The 19,095-nt window shown below is 34.2% G+C and overlaps 1 protein-coding gene across 1 annotated transcript in view; it reads right to left on the bottom strand.

Moving 5' to 3' along the window:
- The window catches only part of TENM4 (teneurin transmembrane protein 4), a 2,724,551-nt gene extending 2,705,797 nt beyond the window's left edge, over positions 1-18,754 (bottom strand). Inside the window, exon 1 of the mRNA XM_074335694.2 lies at positions 18,569-18,754. The gene's annotated coding sequence lies outside the window, so the exon portion shown is untranslated. The remainder of the gene's footprint in view (positions 1-18,568) is intronic.
- Between the last annotated feature and the right edge of the window lie 341 nt (positions 18,755-19,095).

Below are 19,095 nucleotides of genomic sequence, written 5' to 3'. Positions count from 1 at the left end.
GTTAGTTTCCAAGTAGAGGTCTAATTTTTGTGACCTTTTCCCTTATTCAAATCCATGTAACTTCATCCCTGAAACTACTCCTTATTCTCCAAAACCAGTGGATATGCCCCTTCACCAGCAAGTCCCCATCTATATCATTTACATTGGTATGCAAGTTTTATTTATTTATAAAATGAATATATATTGTTATTTTCTCTGACTTGTTTTTAGAAGGACAGAGAGAATGGCCACCACGTTTTGGGATCACCTGCATACTAAACACATAGTAGGAGTATTTAATAATTTCTATTTTTTTTAAATTTCACAACTTCTATTTATTTGTTTTCACAAGTACAAGAACTAATTATTGTTATTTCACCATACACATGTGGAAATTGAGGTTTGACATGGCTAAAATGTTTCCTAGGATCATATAAACAATACATGACAGAGTAGGTTTTTATTTCTTATCAATCTTATGCAAAAAGTGAGAATATTATTACAATGCCAACCTGTTATTTACAGGTGATTTTAAGTGCTTGAAGTACAAAGCAAACACATTTCTCCCAAGGCAGGTGATATGTTGTTCCATATGGTCGATTTTCATTTTTCTTTATAATAAAATAGGTTTTTGGATTTAAAAGAGAAGTTTGGTTTTCACAAAGTAATTATTCTATTGTTAATAAATTCATACTGCAAGGGGATGAGGTTAGAGAACAGCAATTTTCATCCTCATCTCAAATTTTATTCTGGAAAATGACTACTACTATTATAAAATAGTTGTTTTATTTAATCAGGTCAATCATTTTCCCAATTCTATCTACCATTAGTGGGCCATCAATCTCCTTCCCATCCTTTGTCTCTTTTGGGAGAGATATATAACCTTCCCAAAACTATGGAAAAACCAGAGGCATCTTTAAAGGAAAGGTAATAGATACCTCCAAGGATTGATAGAGACATAGAAAATGTGTTTAAAGATAGTACAAAAAATGGGTGAAGACACTCAGCATAATACCTGAAACAGAGTAGACTCTTTCTTATGTGCAAACTCCTTTCCCTACATTATCATGTCTAATACAGCTAGCCCCAATTTCTCCGGTACTCTGTCCATTACAAATCAGTTTGTTTCTGTAGTAACTCCAATTATCAAGTAATCTGAAACTCCTTATAATTAATAGTCAACGTTAAATGACAGATTTAATTGAAAAGAAATGCAGTTAATTTAGTAAGTTACTTCTTTTATTAAGTTCAAGTTACTAATGATTCCAAGTTGAAATTGGATCTGCTTTCCAGAATTGTTCATGCCCAATGAAACCTACATGTAGAATACCATAGCTTATGTGTCTACAGGAAAGCAACTCATTTAGAAGATGTGATGTACTTACAACTTCTATGATTATTTTGGATATCATTCACTACAGTGCAATTATATTATAACAAGGCCCTTTCACTCAAAAAAAGTCTGACCATCTATTGGCATATTCTAGATGTTTGGAGTTCAGAAAGGAACAAGCAAGTGTCACTGCCTTTCAGTTGCTCATACTTTTTGTTTTATTGGGGATTTTATTAGGGTGGGTAATGTGGGTTATCATTTTTATGCACACTCAAATAAATATCCATCAAAAATATCAAGCAAAATTCAAGATTGATATTATCTTATTACACATACATATTATAAAGAAATTCAATGAAAATCAGAGTTATGAGTATATATCACCCTCATAATACTTATAGGTCATTTTATTTCTACGTCTTATCAAAATAATTCATCAAATATTTATCAAGCGCTCATGACTGTGAAATATACTACAAAAATGAATAAAAATAAATCAGTAAATACCTGTTATGAGCCAGGTGATAAATATGGCATTTGATTCTTACAACTTTGCAAGGATCAAGGAAAGCTAAACGGAGAAGATGGTGACAGATGATTCTTGAATGTACAATAGTCTCGATTTCACCTACTCTTACAAAGAAGAAATATTTTTTCACTTTTTTTTTTTTTACACATAACTTGTAGTTCATAAGTCACACTATGAGGGAAATAAAAATAAAGTCATATTAGGAGTCACAGGTAGCATTTCCTGAATTCCCACTTATTTCATAGAAGTTTAAGGCCCTCCTGTTTCATTTAAATATTTATGATAGCCAGCAGGATGGCGTCTCACATGTGCTCTAGAACTAATTTGCTTATCACTATTTAACATCTCACCAAAATTATCTTTCTTGTTCTCCATAATAGAGAAGTAAGTCAATAAATAAATAAATAAAAGCCTTATGTGGTTAAACACTACAAGCGTTGAAATTGATGTTAAAAATCTGGGTTGAGAGTCCTGGTATTTATAGGAAGGGGTCGGGCCTAAAGATCATTGTCCTTCTCTTCCTCCTCAGCTGACGTTACTGACACCAATCTTACCAGGTTCTGAGACTCCAAATGTTCCACAGAGAATCTAGTGAAACAACTCTTATCATTTTCACTACCGTGTTTCCCCGAAAATAAGACCTAGCTGGACAATCAGCTCTAATGTGTCTTTTGGAGCAAAAATTAATATAAGACCCAGTCTTATTTTACTATAAGACCCGGTCTATATAATATAATATAATATAATATAATATAATATAATATAATATAATATAATATAATATATATAATATAATATATATAATATAATATATATAATATAATATATATAATATAATATAATATAATATAATATAATATAATATAATTTAATATAATACTGGGTCTTATATTAATTTTTTGCTCCTAAAGACTCGTTAGAGCTCATTGTCCAGCTAGGTCTTATTTTCAGGGAAACACGGTATTACTTTTATTTCAACTTTCAGATGTTAATTTTTGGGTCTGGGCTGGGAAAACCATCTGAGTTGCAGATATTGTGCTATATTTTTGGTCACTTCCTTCTCAGTTCCATCTGTTAATGGATGCAGGAGGGACCACCCTATTTGTCTTCCAAATGAGCCTGAGACAGCCAAACGGATTCCCACTAAACTCCAGTAACTTTTTTCCAGTCATTTATAAAGAAACTACTAGTAGCATGTTACTGTTTTATGCATTATAGATACAATGACAAAGAAGACAGGAATAGTCCCAGAGATTCTGAAACTTCCAGACTAGTGAGGGAAGCACTAAACAAATTATCACATAAACAACTGAAATTTATATTAAAATCACAGCAGTAAAATTACATCATATATAATTAAAAGTAGAATAAGTGCTGTGAAACACATGATTAGGGGAGTTAACCTAGTCTTGCAGAGCAAGGGGTAAAGTGGGAGATGGTCAGATGGAGCTTCTCTAAGCAGGGAAATAATTAAACTAAAATGGCCTCAGACCATTAAAATGAGACCAGCAAAGAATGAGCATTTAAAGATACGAAAATAATGCTTACATTATATTAAGTAAATAAAGGCATCATATTAAATTATATCTATGGTACAGTATCAATTAAATAGAAATACTTAGAAAAATATTAAAAATTGATAAACTAAGATATAACTTATTTCTGAAGGCTGGTATTGTTAGCTATTTTTAAAAATAGCTTTATATTTAAATGCATGAAATTTAAAGCAGAAAACCCTTAGAAGAAGGGGAATAACCTGGACTCTCAGGGAAGGAGGAGTGATATTTTTCTACTATATGTTGTGTTTCATTATCTGTACTATTTCATCTAGGAAAACAAACTCAATAAGCAAGTATCATCTTAGAGTATAATCTACTTTAATAAAATCCCAATGCAATATTATGACTATTGTATATGTGTGTACACATAAATATTCACATTTAAACATAATAATTTTCAGTATTTTTAATATACAGACTCAATAAATTAATTCATCTGGCCATCATTACATATGAACGCAGAGTTGGTATTGAAGAATACATGAAAGTTATCGAAGTTTTATGACTAAAACTTTAATTCTCAGAAATAAAGTGGTAATCAGTAATCAGTGGTGGCCCTTACAAAGTTTTTAATACATGCCAGCAACTACTCCATGGGTGTTCATACACTTTATTTAATTTACTTTTCACAAAACCCCTGAGAATCAGGTTTTATTGTACTAATTTACTAAATAAGATCAAACTGAGGCAAGAAAATGTGAATAATTAGTTGAACCTCATAAATTAGTGGTATTAGGCCATGTTAGGTCTCTAGAAGCCTTAAACATTAAAATTAGTGCGGGATTCCTTCACAAATATTTTTTAATAAAAATAATATTAAACCACACTGTACATGTAAGGAAGTCAATAAATATTCTAACTTTTCTAAATGTTCTAACCACACTGTACATGTAAGGAAGTCAATAAATATTCTAACTTTTCTCCTGACCAATCTGATTGTTTCTTTTTTCTGAAGTAACAGTTACAATTTCCTAAGAGAATAGTAATGTTGCTGGGTACCAAGCACGCCCTTAGTATGCCAATTCAGTGATACAGTACTCAGTGACAAAGCTAGACGGCGCATCAGTCTTGCCTTTTCAATATATCATTCTTTAATAGTGAGAATGACTTGAAGTTTGGAGTAACGATGTCACAGTGTGTGTGTATGTTTGTGGGGGGGCGGGGGGACATTCTCAAATGTTTAGACGGGATAAGTGGCTTTTTATGATAGATATTCTTCATGTTGGATGAGTGGGATATTTTTTCTTTTTGAACATTTATTGAGCCCTTCCTATGTTCACAATACCATGATAGGCTCCAGGGACAGAGAGATCAATGAAATGGAATTCTCATACTACTATTAGTTGACCCTCATAAATTAGTGGTATTAGGCCATGTTAGGTCTCTAGAAGCCTCTAGGATTATAGGTAAAGAGACAAGTGTTATGTACTATGAAAGAAACAAGGAGAGACAAAGGTACCTGATCCATGAAGATGTTGTCAGAGAGTGCTTCCAATAGATGATGATGTTTAAGGAAGTTTTAAACGAAAAGTTGGGCAATAAGAAGGAACATGCACCATAGGTTCAGAGACAAGAGGTCATGGCCTGGGGAGAAATGTGAGCAATTCCCTGTGGCTGGAGCATAGCTGCTCCTGGGAAAGAGGTTGTATATAAACCTGAAAGACAGCAAACCAGATGGACCATAGAGAAATGGATAAACCCTAAAGAGCTTGGGCTTCCGCCTGAATACCATTAAAGGATTTTAAGTGAAAGGGTCATATGATCTAATTTATACCATAAAAATTTTACTTTGAGTCCACAGGCCACTCAGTGTTAAATTCTAAAATCTCTCAGAAAGTTTCATAGCAATTGTGTTTTTCTCACAGGGTGACATTATGCCTCTGTCTTCTTCCTACGATGTTTGGTCTTGAAACATTGTAGAAATAAATAGGCACTTAATCTTTCAGAGTTAGTCCTGGAGCACTGTTCAGGGGAAGTGTGTGGGTGTGTAATGAGGCCCAGTTGCCAACAAAGATGTTCCTATCTGGAGTCAAGTAGCGGCGTGGGCAGGACACAGACATCAAGCAGATGTCCTAGAGCTTTAGTGCACACAGGGACCAAGCAATAGAGTCAAGATCCCATCCTCTGCAAAGAAGGTGAACAATTTGCAATAAACCTTTGTGGGGCTAAACCAATCCATCAATGCTACTTGCTCTGATTTGACATCCAGTATTCTGAAAATTAACTAGTGGAGAATAAAAAAGGCAACAGAGACACAGAGTGAAACAGAAGCAACATCTTACTTAAACTGTGTTTTTTTCTTAAAGTTATGTAATCTAATAAAGCTATCAATGTCTGTCATAGTGTTCCCTATTTTTCTCTGATCTAAGATATTTTATGTGTTAGATTGTCTATTTAACCGTTGGAACAACACAAAATCTGGATGGAGGAAAGAAAATTATATTTAAGTGACCTTGAATTATGACAAAATAGACTTTACTTTCCTAAAACCTGTAACATAGCTTTTGGTTAATTATCAGACTCAATTAAAAAAAGAATGCAATGATAGCTTTTATAAGCATAATTAGCATTTTAATGTGTTTATCCATCTTAAACTGATACCGTTATCTCTGTGGGATAAAGTTGAAGGATAAAAGGGCTTAATATCCAGCATTCTTTGCTTTGACTAATTTTAGGAGTACCCAAGATAATACCAGACAGACGCCCTCCTGCATTCACAGGAGCTATCCTCAGTATAATTTAGCAAGAAAAAGAAAAAGTGTTATTCACACCCTTATTTACAGATGAGAAAACTGAGATTTCAAGAGACTAAATAATTTTTCCTAGGTCACAGACAAATAAATTGGGAAACATCATTCATGTGTTGATCTGTCTCCCTGCAAAAGTTGCATGCTTTCCATTATCCAGCTCAGCAAGTGCAAATGTTTCAGGACTTTTTCTCATTGGCTTGACCAAATCCTGGATGCTGTCTTCTTGTCTTTCTATCTAGGGAAATGTAGATCTATTAGGTTGGTGCAAAAGTAATTACGGTTTAAAAGGTTAAAAATAATTGCAAAAATCGCAATTACTTTTGCACCATCCTAATATTTGCCTTCTCTCTTTATCTAGGTACAAATTCTAACAGAAGCTGCATCTTTTCTGAGTCATTTATAGTTTGTTTTCCTTTTTGGCCTAGAGCAAGTTTAGTTCGTTAAAAGCCAAATAGTGAATACTTGTCTTACCTACAATAACTCTACTTCGGTTTCAAATTATCTTACCTTTGGCATGTCATACTAATCATTTTTCAGTCCATTGATTGATATTCATGTAGTGTCTTGCTTGAATTAAGGTATTAAAGCCCAGATACAGAAATCTTAAAACAACAATGAAAAAAAAACACTAATTCCCAATCTGATTTTCTTTCTGTCAACTGAAGCCCTCCTGTTGACAGTGATTTCATACATTAACAAGATATGAGGACATTTGGAAGCAAATACATACTATTGTGTTGCAAAGTAAGTATTCTCAGTAAGAAACAGATCAATTTCAGCAGGTCCTAACTATGGTTGTAACCCTGAGAGAGAAGCTCTGGTAAGAAAATGCAGCAATTAAAATCAATTTGGAAGAATGCCAATGGAACGGATTATAAAGCAAATAAAGTAAAAAGAAAATTACCTATGTAAAGATTTGTAAAAATTAGCAATAAAAGGCTTAGTAGATAGAGGCTTTATTAATCATGATAGTTAGAAATAAAGAAACAGGTATTCTGATCAAATGCTATTGCAAACAAAGTAAATAACTTATTTACTATGTGAATATGTACTTCCTAGTGGATACAAGTAGTGTTCTGGAGAATATACTATTAGAAACACTGATGTGATGGAAGAGAACAGTGGACTAGGTATTGTGTCATAACAATATTTCAGACCTCACTTGATGCTAAACTTGCTATGTAAATTTCTACTGCCACTAACCATCCCTGGTAAGGGCGTTGGCCTAAAGAAGTGGTTCTTAAAGTCTAGCTCCAGACCATCATCAGCATCCTCATCATCATCGTCCTCATCATTTGAGAACTAGTTAAAATGCAAATTATTGGGTCCCACCTAGACCCACTGAATCAGAAAATTTCAACCTGGGGTCCAACAATTTATATTTGAACAAAACCTCTATGTATATCTTATGCACAACAAAATAGCTAGGATACTAGGTCAATTAATTGAATATATTTTTGATATTTCAGTTAGATGATTAATTATATTAACATACTATTTCATTTCGTTTTTAGAGCAAATTTAAGACATAAATATCACCTGATTTTGTAGGTAAGGAAATAAGGAAATGCATACCAAGAACCTTTAGTGACTTTTCAAAGTCATGCTTCAAGTCAAGGAGGGATCCAGAATTCACAGCCAGGTCAGATTCTGAGTGCAATTTTTTCTACTCAATTAGAATTTTTTTTTTTTTTTCCTTTTAAGGGAAAAAATAAGAGACAGAGAGAAACAAACAAATGGAGAAAGAGAGAGAGAGAGAGAGAGAGAGAGAGAGAGAGAGAGAGAGAGAGAGAGAATGCAGACATGAAATCCTTTATATATAAGAGCAAGCAAGTTATTTAGTCAACTTGATAACCCAATACATATGTGTCAACAGAGACATTGCCAAATTTCTGAGAAACAGGAACTTTTAGCCAATCTAGAAAAGTAAAAATTGAATTATTTTTTTAATCTCTCTTCCTCCACTTTTTCAACCTCAACTCATTTAGGTCTTCTAAAATATATTACATTTTATATTTTATGTTACTTGATTTTAATTTTAATAATATTTGTTTTAAAAAGTCATGACACAAAGAGCAGGACAGCCATGAGAAGTAGTATACACCACTATCCAAATTTTAGAATCTGAACAAAAGTGGAATGTTATTAGTATAACTTAGTATTGAGAAACAGTAGAATAATGTATCACTTGCACAGACAGTGATTGTAAGAAGATACATTTTTGGAAGAGTGGTATGTTTGCCATCTTTGCAATTAATGCTGCCATGGTCCATTATTGCTTTGAGATATCTTTAAACAGTGTGTTCCTTTGCAGCTTAAAAATTCACCAAACATTCTTAGTACAAGATAGAATTTCTCCACGTTTTGATACTTGCCCACCTCTTGCAATATCATATCTTTGCCCTCCTCCTATTTGTCCTGCATTCATCCTCTCTCTATTCTCAAAAAGGAGGAAGAGAAGGGGAGGAGGAGGATTCTAGATTGCATTTTTTTTTTTTTTAATGAATCTAAATACTAGCTACCTCTCACTCAGACGATTTTATTTTAAAAACACAATTCACAAAATGTAACTTTTTCCTACTGGCAATATAGTGTGATTTTTACTATTTTGTGAATGATTATGATTTCACCTTTCAATGTTTTTTTTCTTTCCTGACCAATTTTGAGCATGTCTCCAGATGTCTTCTTAAATGCACTCTCAAATGCAATTTTTTCCTTTTTTTTTACTTATCTTCTTTATTGTCTCACCCACTATCAAATACAACAAAATAGATGGGGGAGGGGGTTTGTTTTGGCCAATAATTTTTTGAGACAGTGGGGATGTAGCAGAGAACAAAACAAATGCAAAACTTTAGAGGCAAAAATGAGTCGTTTTGAACTTACTGCTCTAGCAGTAATATAATACCCCTAAAGTTGCATAAAATAATACTATATTCATCAAACATAGTATTCATATCAAGACTTCCTAAAGCTATTTCTTCTGTGGTCTTGAATGTATGTCAGGTCAAATGCTCGAAGGACTTATGCTTGATGGCATAAGTCCAATTTTTCATACTCATGCAGATTCTGACATAAAACAACATTTAAACAGATTAAATACCTATATATATTTTTTTTCATCAAAGCTAAAAACTAGACTGAGACGAGATACCTAAAAAAGCTACAGATTATAGAAAAAGCTAACTTAGGCATGTTTGCAATAAAAAGCAAAAATATGGAAGAGATGGATTCACTGCCTTGGGCCAATAATATAAATTTTAATACAAATTGAGAGAAGTCAAATTACCCAACACATTTTTATTTTCAAGGGAAAAAAGTAAGCATTCATTCATGTTGTAAATGGTAACATAAATGTAGGCCAGTGAGGATTTAAACCAATAAGAAGAAGGAACACAGTTACAGAACACATACCTGAGGAAAGGTGATTGTTAGGGGTGACAGTAAAACTGCTCTTAGTAATTAACCATATTTTGTCGTGTGTAATGCATAGCCATGTTTTTGGCCCAAACTTTCAGGAAAAACATCTTTAATTTTAATTTTTTAATTCACTTCCTATTTGTTTACATTTAGGTACTTTTTTTTTTGTATTATAAAGGAATTTTAGCATTTATTTTTAAACCTAATATGGTACAAGGAATTTAATGTAACAAATAATTACAAAATATGAGAACAGATACAAGGTACAATAAATTTTATGTACCGGTAACAAATTTACGATATTTAAGCACCGTAGAAGGCCAAAAACTCTATGTCGTTGCAAGTTCATCATAAATTCAACAAAACCGATTCCATATTCCAGGATACTATTTTGCATATGGATATCGTTATTGATTTCTAGAGTTACACTTTTAACTCATAAGCATAAATAAAAGATTAAAAACATTTATATAGATACGGAATCAGCACTACCCATGTATAATGTGCATCCTTATTTTCCCTCACAAATTTGGGCCACAAGGTGTGCATTATACATGGCAAAATATGGTATTCAAAAAATTCTAGAGAGTGGGAGAGTCTTCTAAAGACTGGTGATGAGGGAAAGTAATTTACAAATTTATCATCCACCCAACAAAATTCTGTAATGGATCATGATGGATAGAGTCCAGAAAGATTTCCAAAAAGAAGTAGTGATTATTGGAAGCTTACATGGGTTTATAAGAAGTCATGCCAACATATTTTTTGAAGTGGAATACTGTACTAAGGAGTTATGTTAAGAATAATTTCAGTAAACTTTGATGAAGTCTCAATTGAGATAGATACTTACCAACAAAATGAAAAGCTTGAAGCACTGTGTTTCCCAAAAAATAAGACCTACCCAGAAAATAAGCCCCAGGTATGATCGTGAGCCAGATGGACTCATTTAGTACCTCATAATGGTGTTCCAGAAGAAGATGACTGACTGCATTTGAATAAATGTAGATTGTTGTATATGAAAAAACAAGACATCCCCTGAAAATACACCGTAATGCGTCTTTTAGAGCAAAAATTAATGTAAGACCCGGTCTTATTTTCGGGGAAAAACAGTAGAATGAAAGATGAACAGTTAGATGGATTTGTAGTTTAAACACTGACAACAATTAATGTGAACTATTGGTTTAATGCCAAATTAGAGGGGAAATTCTAGCAGGTTGTTGAACTGAATCTTGTTCAAAACCACAGATGCAAATGCAGAAGACACAGAGGCTCACTTATTAAATTAATTGATGACACAGGGCTGAGTTGCTCAGCTAATTCAGTAGAATCACACATTCAAGGTTTCAAAATGTCTCAGCAAATAGGGTCTAATAAGATGAAATTTAGTTACGTTTTTAAAAAAATGAAGTGGCTACTCTATGCATATCACAGTGGAACCAAGAGGTATCTCAATGTTTGCCAACCTTGTGTGACTGTGATTACACAAATTATCAAGTAAAAATGCTAACTCTTGTACATCATCCCAGAAACGCTAAATGAGAATGATCTCCATGGAGGGTTATGGAAAGATATTATTTTTAAAAAAAAGCACATCAGATAATTTCTATCATTGTGAAAGTTGTGGTAACACTGTCTATGTATAGTAGCACTGAACCCCAAGAAATTTGCAGAGGAGACGTAACACATAAAAGTCTGTAAAAGTTGTGTACATAGTAAATGGCTAGATGCATGAGAAAGTTATTCCTATTCTTATTTACCTCTAAATTATAAGGCAGAAACTTATTTTAAAAAGATTTTAAATATTGATAAGTGATTTTTCTCAGTGATAACAAAGACAAAATAATAATTGTTACTAATTTTTTTCCCTCCATATCTTTGTTAAAGGTAAATGAGAATAGCTGATGTGTCTCTTTAGGTGGGAGAGGGTGTCCTTTTAATGCGCTTCACAGTTTTTCTTTTTTGCCTATAGCTGTGGTTGAAGGATGTATGCAATTAGCTGGGGGAAAGAACAAAAGTAAGAGGAGTTCAGGAGATCTGAGACACATCAGTCACACTTTACTATAGATGTGAAATCTGTGGTGAGCATAGGAAAACCTGGACAATGTGGCCAAGGTGGTCAATGAAATTAGAAAGAATGACATGTGAGATTCTCATCCCTGTATACGAGATAATACTCTGGAGTTTTAAAATGGACACACACATGCAAATTGGTGTGTGTATGAACTGGTATGGCATTTCCTGGTTCTCCTTAATTGAAAATCTTTATTTCTCAAGTCCTGAGCTAGAGACTTAGTACTTCTTTAGATAGCCTACATCAGATCCCTTTAATCAAAAAAATACCCAGTGTACCATTCAGCAGGCATGCCTGAGCCTGCTAAGAAAGCTATTAATACAAAATCCCCTCAAGTGAAGACTGTTATTTGGGCTTACCAAGCAACTATTTTATAGCCAATCATTTTAATGAAAAATACTTAGACTGTGAAGCAGTATTGGGCATATTATTTTCCTTTCCATATTGGGAATATTGGTGTTGTTGTTGTTGTTACACTTAAGGAGAATAGTAAAGGATTCAAAAAAGTGATAATAGTGGAAGATCAAAAAATTAGTCATTATGGCGAACAAATAATGGATTATAAACTTTTAGCTTAAATTAAAGAAAATCATGAGTATAAGATACAGACAATGTTGCTGGCATTTGAAAAATTAATATAGAAATAGTCAGACAGTCTTTATTGCCACAGTATGTAAGACAATTGAGATATTCTAAATGACATTTTATTTAGAATGATTAAGCATTATCTGATTACTTGAGAATTCAATAAGACAATTTATAATTACTTTAAGAATGCTTTAATTTAAATTACTGTATAGATAGAAGAGTAGAATAATTTTCTAAATTATTGCTTCTAGTTAAATAATAATGATAATAATACATATTATTATTGAAGCCAATATATAAGTACATTCATTAAAAAAATCATTACCTTGGAAAACTAACCTAGAAAACTGGATTTTATATGGCCATACCCTGCTCCTTCACAGCTTCAATTGACATATAAGTTTTCTTCACATAATAAGTTTTCTTTAAAACTAAGAATAAACTGAGGAATATGCCTTTGTGAAAAATCTGCAGGCTGCCTGCCCCTGAAGGCATATACTTGTAGGCAGCAGCATTGAGGTGTCCTCAGTCTTTGCAGCAAATGAGGAAGGTCCAAAAATATCCTGCTCCTTAAACAGGTTGATTTTTTTTTTTAACCTGGTATGATTTATGCAGAGAATCTATAAAATATTCCAGTTCATCAAAAGTCTAATTTACATACATTCAAAGGTCATTGTGAAAAATAATTAACCAAAAGCATCATAATTCAGAGAGCGAATACTGACTAGGGATTTTTAGATCCTTAAACTCAAAACTAAAAGGGAAAAAGTTACATTCTTTAATACTTCATATTTTAAAATAAAGTCATGTAAAATAAAAGGCTCCTGTTTTTTCCCTTTTTTTATGAGGGAATATCATGTTGCTTATTAGCCATCAATTTAAAATATATTTAAATGATTACAGATCTGTGTGTACCTAGTAACCCATCTCACTGAGTTCTAGTTAAGAGACTTACAAAGAGAGGAACATTCGCTTATGAAAATTAAACTGAATTCTAATCAAAATTGTACTTCCCATTACTGACACACATGAGGAAAGTCTCAAATTAAAATGAATAGATGAATCATAAACTTTCTAATAATTTTCAGTAACACCTAACATTTACGGGGAATTTTCTAAAGGTTCGAATATTCAAGATTAGTACCTGTTATATTAAAACTATATTAACATACTTTTTATATTTCCTCACAATGACATGGGAGCTGACCCTTGATAAATAGAACGATTTTATTATACTTGATTCTACTTCAGGGACATTAAATGGAATGAGACATATGAACTTCTTTTCACCATTTAGATCTCAAACAAATAGAACATTACATGACAACTTCTTGAGTTTCACTCAAGAATTACTAATTTCTGATTGTATTCATACTTCAAGCTGCAGATAACTTACGTGGAAGAAAAACTTTCAAAACAATGTCTCTGTACTATTTTTTTAAATGCATACAGAGAGTTATCAGTTTATACTGGCTATAGGACCAAATAAATGAGTGCAGTTGAAGAACAGCGTGGATAAGATGGGGGCTACCTAGAAGGAAACTGACTTCAAGACCTACAAAGCAAATCTACACACTTGATTCTAGTCAGTGTTCTCTAAATAGTGTAACTATTAAATAATTAATTAAAGAATTAAACAAATTACCTGTTATTCAACTTTTCAAATTTGTTTTTCTTTTTGATCAGAGTAAATGCAATTAAAACAAATCTTGGTTTAATTGGATTTCTCCCACCTGCTCCCAATTCTTCTAAATTAGAAATAACTACCTGGAATAATCACTTCCTTTATTATACAGTATCTTCACACTTGCTATATATATTTAGAGAACTCCATTTCTCAAAGGCATGCCCTCAGCCACAGCCCTTGCAAAGAGTTCTTTCCTGTCAAGAGATGCCTCCTCTACTAATGTCACTGCTGATCTGCAGTACAGAGAAAAGGAACGTTGAAAAGGGATAAAGAAATAAGTCCTGGGCTCTTGCAGACTTGGTAATTGATTAGCTAGATTAGTCTTAAAAAGACACCTAATGTGTCTTAGGAAATGATACCTCATGACTCTATTTGGTACAGAAAAATGCATACATTAATATGATACATATTTTGTATTATAGTTATATATTTATGTTCATAGATATATAAATATTTCCTTAAGCACAAACATGTAGACATATCAAACTACTCTTATATATAGGCTATTCAAAATGCAGTATAAATACCCTGAGGAAACATAATTTCATTGCTTTCTGTATGAAGTTTTACTCTTTATTGATGTATCTTGATACTTTAATATATACAACATATGTATAAATATGTATTATTAAATACATGAAAAACAGCATAACATTTTATAAATATATGTACACAAGAAACAAAAATTTGAGGTGAAAGAGATGTGTCATAACAGGTTAGAAAAAAATGTCATAAAGTGAAAAATCTTGTACTAGAAACTAAACAGTTGATTTGAAAAGCAGAAAATAAGATTAAAGGAAGCTTTCACAAAACCAACACCTCTTTGAAATATAACAGAAACCAACAATGCCCTGTCCAGTAACGTAGTGGAAAGCTCAGCTAAAAGTATCAGTTCCTCTTCATCACCGCAAGGTGGCTCACTCTCTATATCTATGCCTGAGCGGAGACGCCACTGTGGCCCCAGAGGTTGGAAGCAATGAGATTCTCACTAGAGGACAGAAAGGAGAAAAATTATCCCTTCAAAGCAAACCTAATGTCTTGAACAATGAAACACCTGAGCTATCCCCCTCCCCATTAGTTCTTATAAGAATTGTCTTTGTAGAGACAGGATAATTAGAAGAATTGGTCTTGGACTAGAGACATTTAGGAAGCCAGATGGAAACCTGTCTAATAACCATTCTGAGTCCATTTCCAAGCAGTCTCATACACTTTTCAAATGCATTCATAATGTGAGGAAAATACTCAGGTTGAAAAACAACAATGAGAGAGAGAAAAGAAAACACTACCTAAAATTAAAACAATCACATTATCTACTTTTGATTGAATTTGGGATTAGAAGAAAACCTTAAGAATTAGGGAAATAAAAATAACCCAGCAAAGATGGGAAATTTACTATGGAAAGGACGTTCATTTTCCTAGGTTTACAAGATGCCTCTTAGCAATCAGTTCCTCCATCAAACCGCATTTTAGCAGAGAGAATATAATAGGGCAGTAGCCACAGACGCTTGTAACACCATCCAATGTATTGCTCTAAAAAGCTTTACCATCTGGATCCTAATTCTCCTCAATATTGAAACTGTAGAGCACTTTCTTCTCTTCATTCTAATTTACAGCTATCACTCAGTGCAGCCCTGAAGGGTGCGTACAATATGCCATTGTTAGGGCTAGTGTATAATCTAGCACAATTTGGGGAAAAGCAGCTTGTGAGTATAACTACATGGTTTTCTCAGTATTCAGCACCTGTTTGCATTTCATGAATGCTTATACACTTTGCTTGTACTTTATTTTTTCCTCTCTTCCTTTTGCCTTGGTCCAAATAGGTCTGTAAAGTCATCGTGAATGTGTAGAAATGTCTGCGGATTGCACCAAAAGCCTTACTCCATTGATGGCTGAGAATTAAAATGTGTGTGATCTAACAGTATTGAACATTAACTCATTAATCTACTTCTTTGATTTAATCCACAGTGTTCATTCCTTGTCTTTATTTCAAAAAAACAAACAAACAAACAACAACAACAACAAAAAAACACCAAGCTACCCAGGAAAGGCTATCAGATATAGAGGAAAAAAATATGTGTATCAAAATTAAGAAGGCTGGTGACTAGCAGCCAGCATAATGACAGAGGAGTCATCACCTCTAGATCCAAATAACATGAAATTGATTCCCTCTCAGCCAAGACAGCTCTGAATGGCAATCCATAGATGCAAGCAATGGCTAACTCCTTACCTGCCTCACACATCTACCTTAGGGACACGGAGTGAGGGAGACCAAGAATGGGAAAGCTAGCTCAGCTACCAAATTAAATTACTTTCACCTCCACAGAAGGCTGGTTAAGATCACATCTTTGTATTTCTTATGGTGCTTGCTGAATGGTCGTGACTGACAAAAGAAAAACAAAAAGAGTGTCTCTCTCTCTCTCTCTCTCTCTCTCTCTCTCTCTCTCTCTCTCTCTCTCTCTCTCTCTCCAAGATTTCATTCCAAGTACCCACCACCCATCCAAGATGAAAAAAGGATGATGTGCCCTCTATCTCCCTTGCTGCTTGTGATCTCCTGATTTTTACTAGGAGTAAAAACAATACCTTGGACTGAGCCCTGAGCTGCCAGAGCACCATGGAGAAAGTAATATGAACAGTCTTATCCCAAGTTCAAACAGGAATCAAAGTGTGAAGGAACAAAAAGTAAAGGTGTGTTTTCTTGGTGTATTTGTTACTGCATAACAAACTACAGAATTCTATTTTGCCAAATTACTTGAAGAGCAGCTATTGCAGAAACCATAGATATTATGGGATCTGAAAGCAATGACAGAAAATATATGTTAAATATTTGTCATGGATTGCAAGTCTTGATTGAGCACTGTGTAAGAATCGGTTGTATTAAACATAAACAAGTGAAGAAAGCAACTCTTTTTTTTGCCTCTACCTTCCAAAGAGGCAGCAGAAGACTCACACACATGGGCTTTTTGTTCAAGGGATCCCTAGAGTCATTACAGTAGAAGGTACCTGGCTAGCTGTGCTTAGAAATTCCTGACCCCACGTGATGCCTTGACTTTCAAGTGTAAATCTAGATCTGCCTAAACTCATGTGCCCTGTTCCCACCTCAGAACTGAGGACATCTATATCAAGGCAGACATGTCATCAAGACAGACTGTGACTTCGAGGCACTTCCCAGGATGGTGATGAAAAGAGACACGAAGTGTTGCAAGTGCAGCACATATACAAACTCCTGCTTATATGTAAAAAGAGTCACAAAAAAACCTGCATTTCTGATTAGTATGCTGCATACCACAAACTCCTTTAAAACCCCACTTTAAAAAAAAATATTTAAGCATAGTTGGTATGCAATATTATATTGGTTATATTAGTTTCAGGTGTACGACATAGTGATTCTGCATTTTTACACTTTACAATGTGATCATGCCACTAATTCTAGTAATCACCTGTCACCATGTAAACTTATCACAATAAAAAGGGGAAGGGGAACACAGTCAATAAAACCTCACTTTTGAACTCAGGGATAATGAGCCTGACTTGTACATAGGATGCATGCCTTCTAAAGATTATTTTCCTTATGATCATTTCAACTCAATTGGCTAAATAGTGGCCATTATGCTCTCATACAACTTCTTGTGAGGTGATGTGTGTGAAATAATTAAAATGAATATTAAAGGATGGGGATTTTGAAAGTTGCTGAAATTTTTCCCTATTAACTTCTCTTAGAATTTTGGCTAAGAACACATGTATAGTCAAGACATGTTAGGGGCAAAAGAACATATGCACATGAATGTCACTAAGGCAAAAAGACTTAAATTAACAAACTATATAGTGTTTTTGTTTTTGAGTTTTGGGGTTTTTGTTTGTTTGCTTGCTTGTTGGTTTTGGAGTTTAAAGAAGATAGATTTGTTAGCTAAGAACCCACCAAATGGAATCCTAGAACCCAGCTTACTTTAGCAAAAGAAATCCCCTCCAGTTAATTCTTTACCAATTCAAATAATTAGTTTATCCAACTTCCCACAACAGACTTATCTCAATCAAAAACTTCCCCTCATCAAATCCACATTATCCAGATATGTATAAGAGCTCAAAAAGATGAAAAGACATATACTTCCTCGCTTTCTCTGAGAAATACAGCGATTTGCATGAATATTAAACTTCTGTGATTCAGCAACTTTCACTCCTGTCTATATCACTAAATGTTAAATGCTGAGGAAGAGTTTAAAGCACTTGGCTTTCATTTTAGAAAACGAAGGCATGTTTTTCACAGATTAAGAAGAGAATCGTTAAGGTGTTTAATTTACACATGCAGAGTTGCATAACAATGTCAACTAACTCACAAGGTTAGAAACACACAAATGCTAAATGTGGGGCTGGTGATGAATCACAAGCTGAGGCTGAGTTTCATAGGCAGAATATTAGTAGGGGTGGGGAGAGAAGTAGAGTTACCATCTGCATCAAAACTTTAATCAAAAGCATAATTGCTAAACTATCAAACCCTTATCGTTCTGCTTCCTAGAGTGAAAAAGACTTTGTCAGTTAAAGTAATTGCTATGATTGAGAAGGTTTTCCCACACCTAAAACAAGAAATTGCAAGCACCTACCTGAAAGTGGATTGTGAGGTAGCTGACACGTTAGGAAAACGGGCGACTAGGAAGCAGTCTTACCTTTAGCAGGAGCAACCTCCTCCCTAGGCGAACTGGCTTTTGGAAGAGGGTGCCCTCTTGCCAGGGCTGGGAAGCAGCGGGGCAGTAGTGGCTGTCTGCCACTGGCTGTGACAGCAGCGTGTTACCGGGTCCCTTAGAAACTGGGCTCCAGTGCTCCTCCAATAAATCAGGCAGTGGCCACTGGTTCCTCAGCCAAAGAAGCTGAGACTGCAGTTGCTAACGCCGCCTCACTTGAAGGGAAAGCGCTGGTGTGTGTGTGTGTGTGTGTGTGTGTGTGTGTGTGTGTGTGTGTGCATGTGTGCACTCACTGCCAGCTCCAGGCTGAGATGATGTGTTCTGCATACTCAAAACGCTCGTGCAGGGAGGAGGTTTCTCCACAAAGACCCCAGCCTCCCAGCTGAGGAATCAGTCCCCTGACCTTGCTGCTGGGGATTCTGACTGAATGGCTCACTCATCAATAGATTTAACAATCAATCAAATAAAGGAGATGGGATCAGCTTTAGATAAGAGACAAGTGCTTCCTTCAT

This window comes from Rhinolophus sinicus, chromosome 14 (assembly GCF_057876585.1).
Source record: "Rhinolophus sinicus isolate RSI-liver-muscle chromosome 14, RSI-T2T, whole genome shotgun sequence".
NCBI lineage: Eukaryota > Metazoa > Chordata > Mammalia > Chiroptera > Rhinolophidae > Rhinolophus > Rhinolophus sinicus.
The sequence above is the reverse complement of the archived record's forward strand: the minus strand, read 5'-3'. Positions and strand labels throughout refer to the sequence as shown.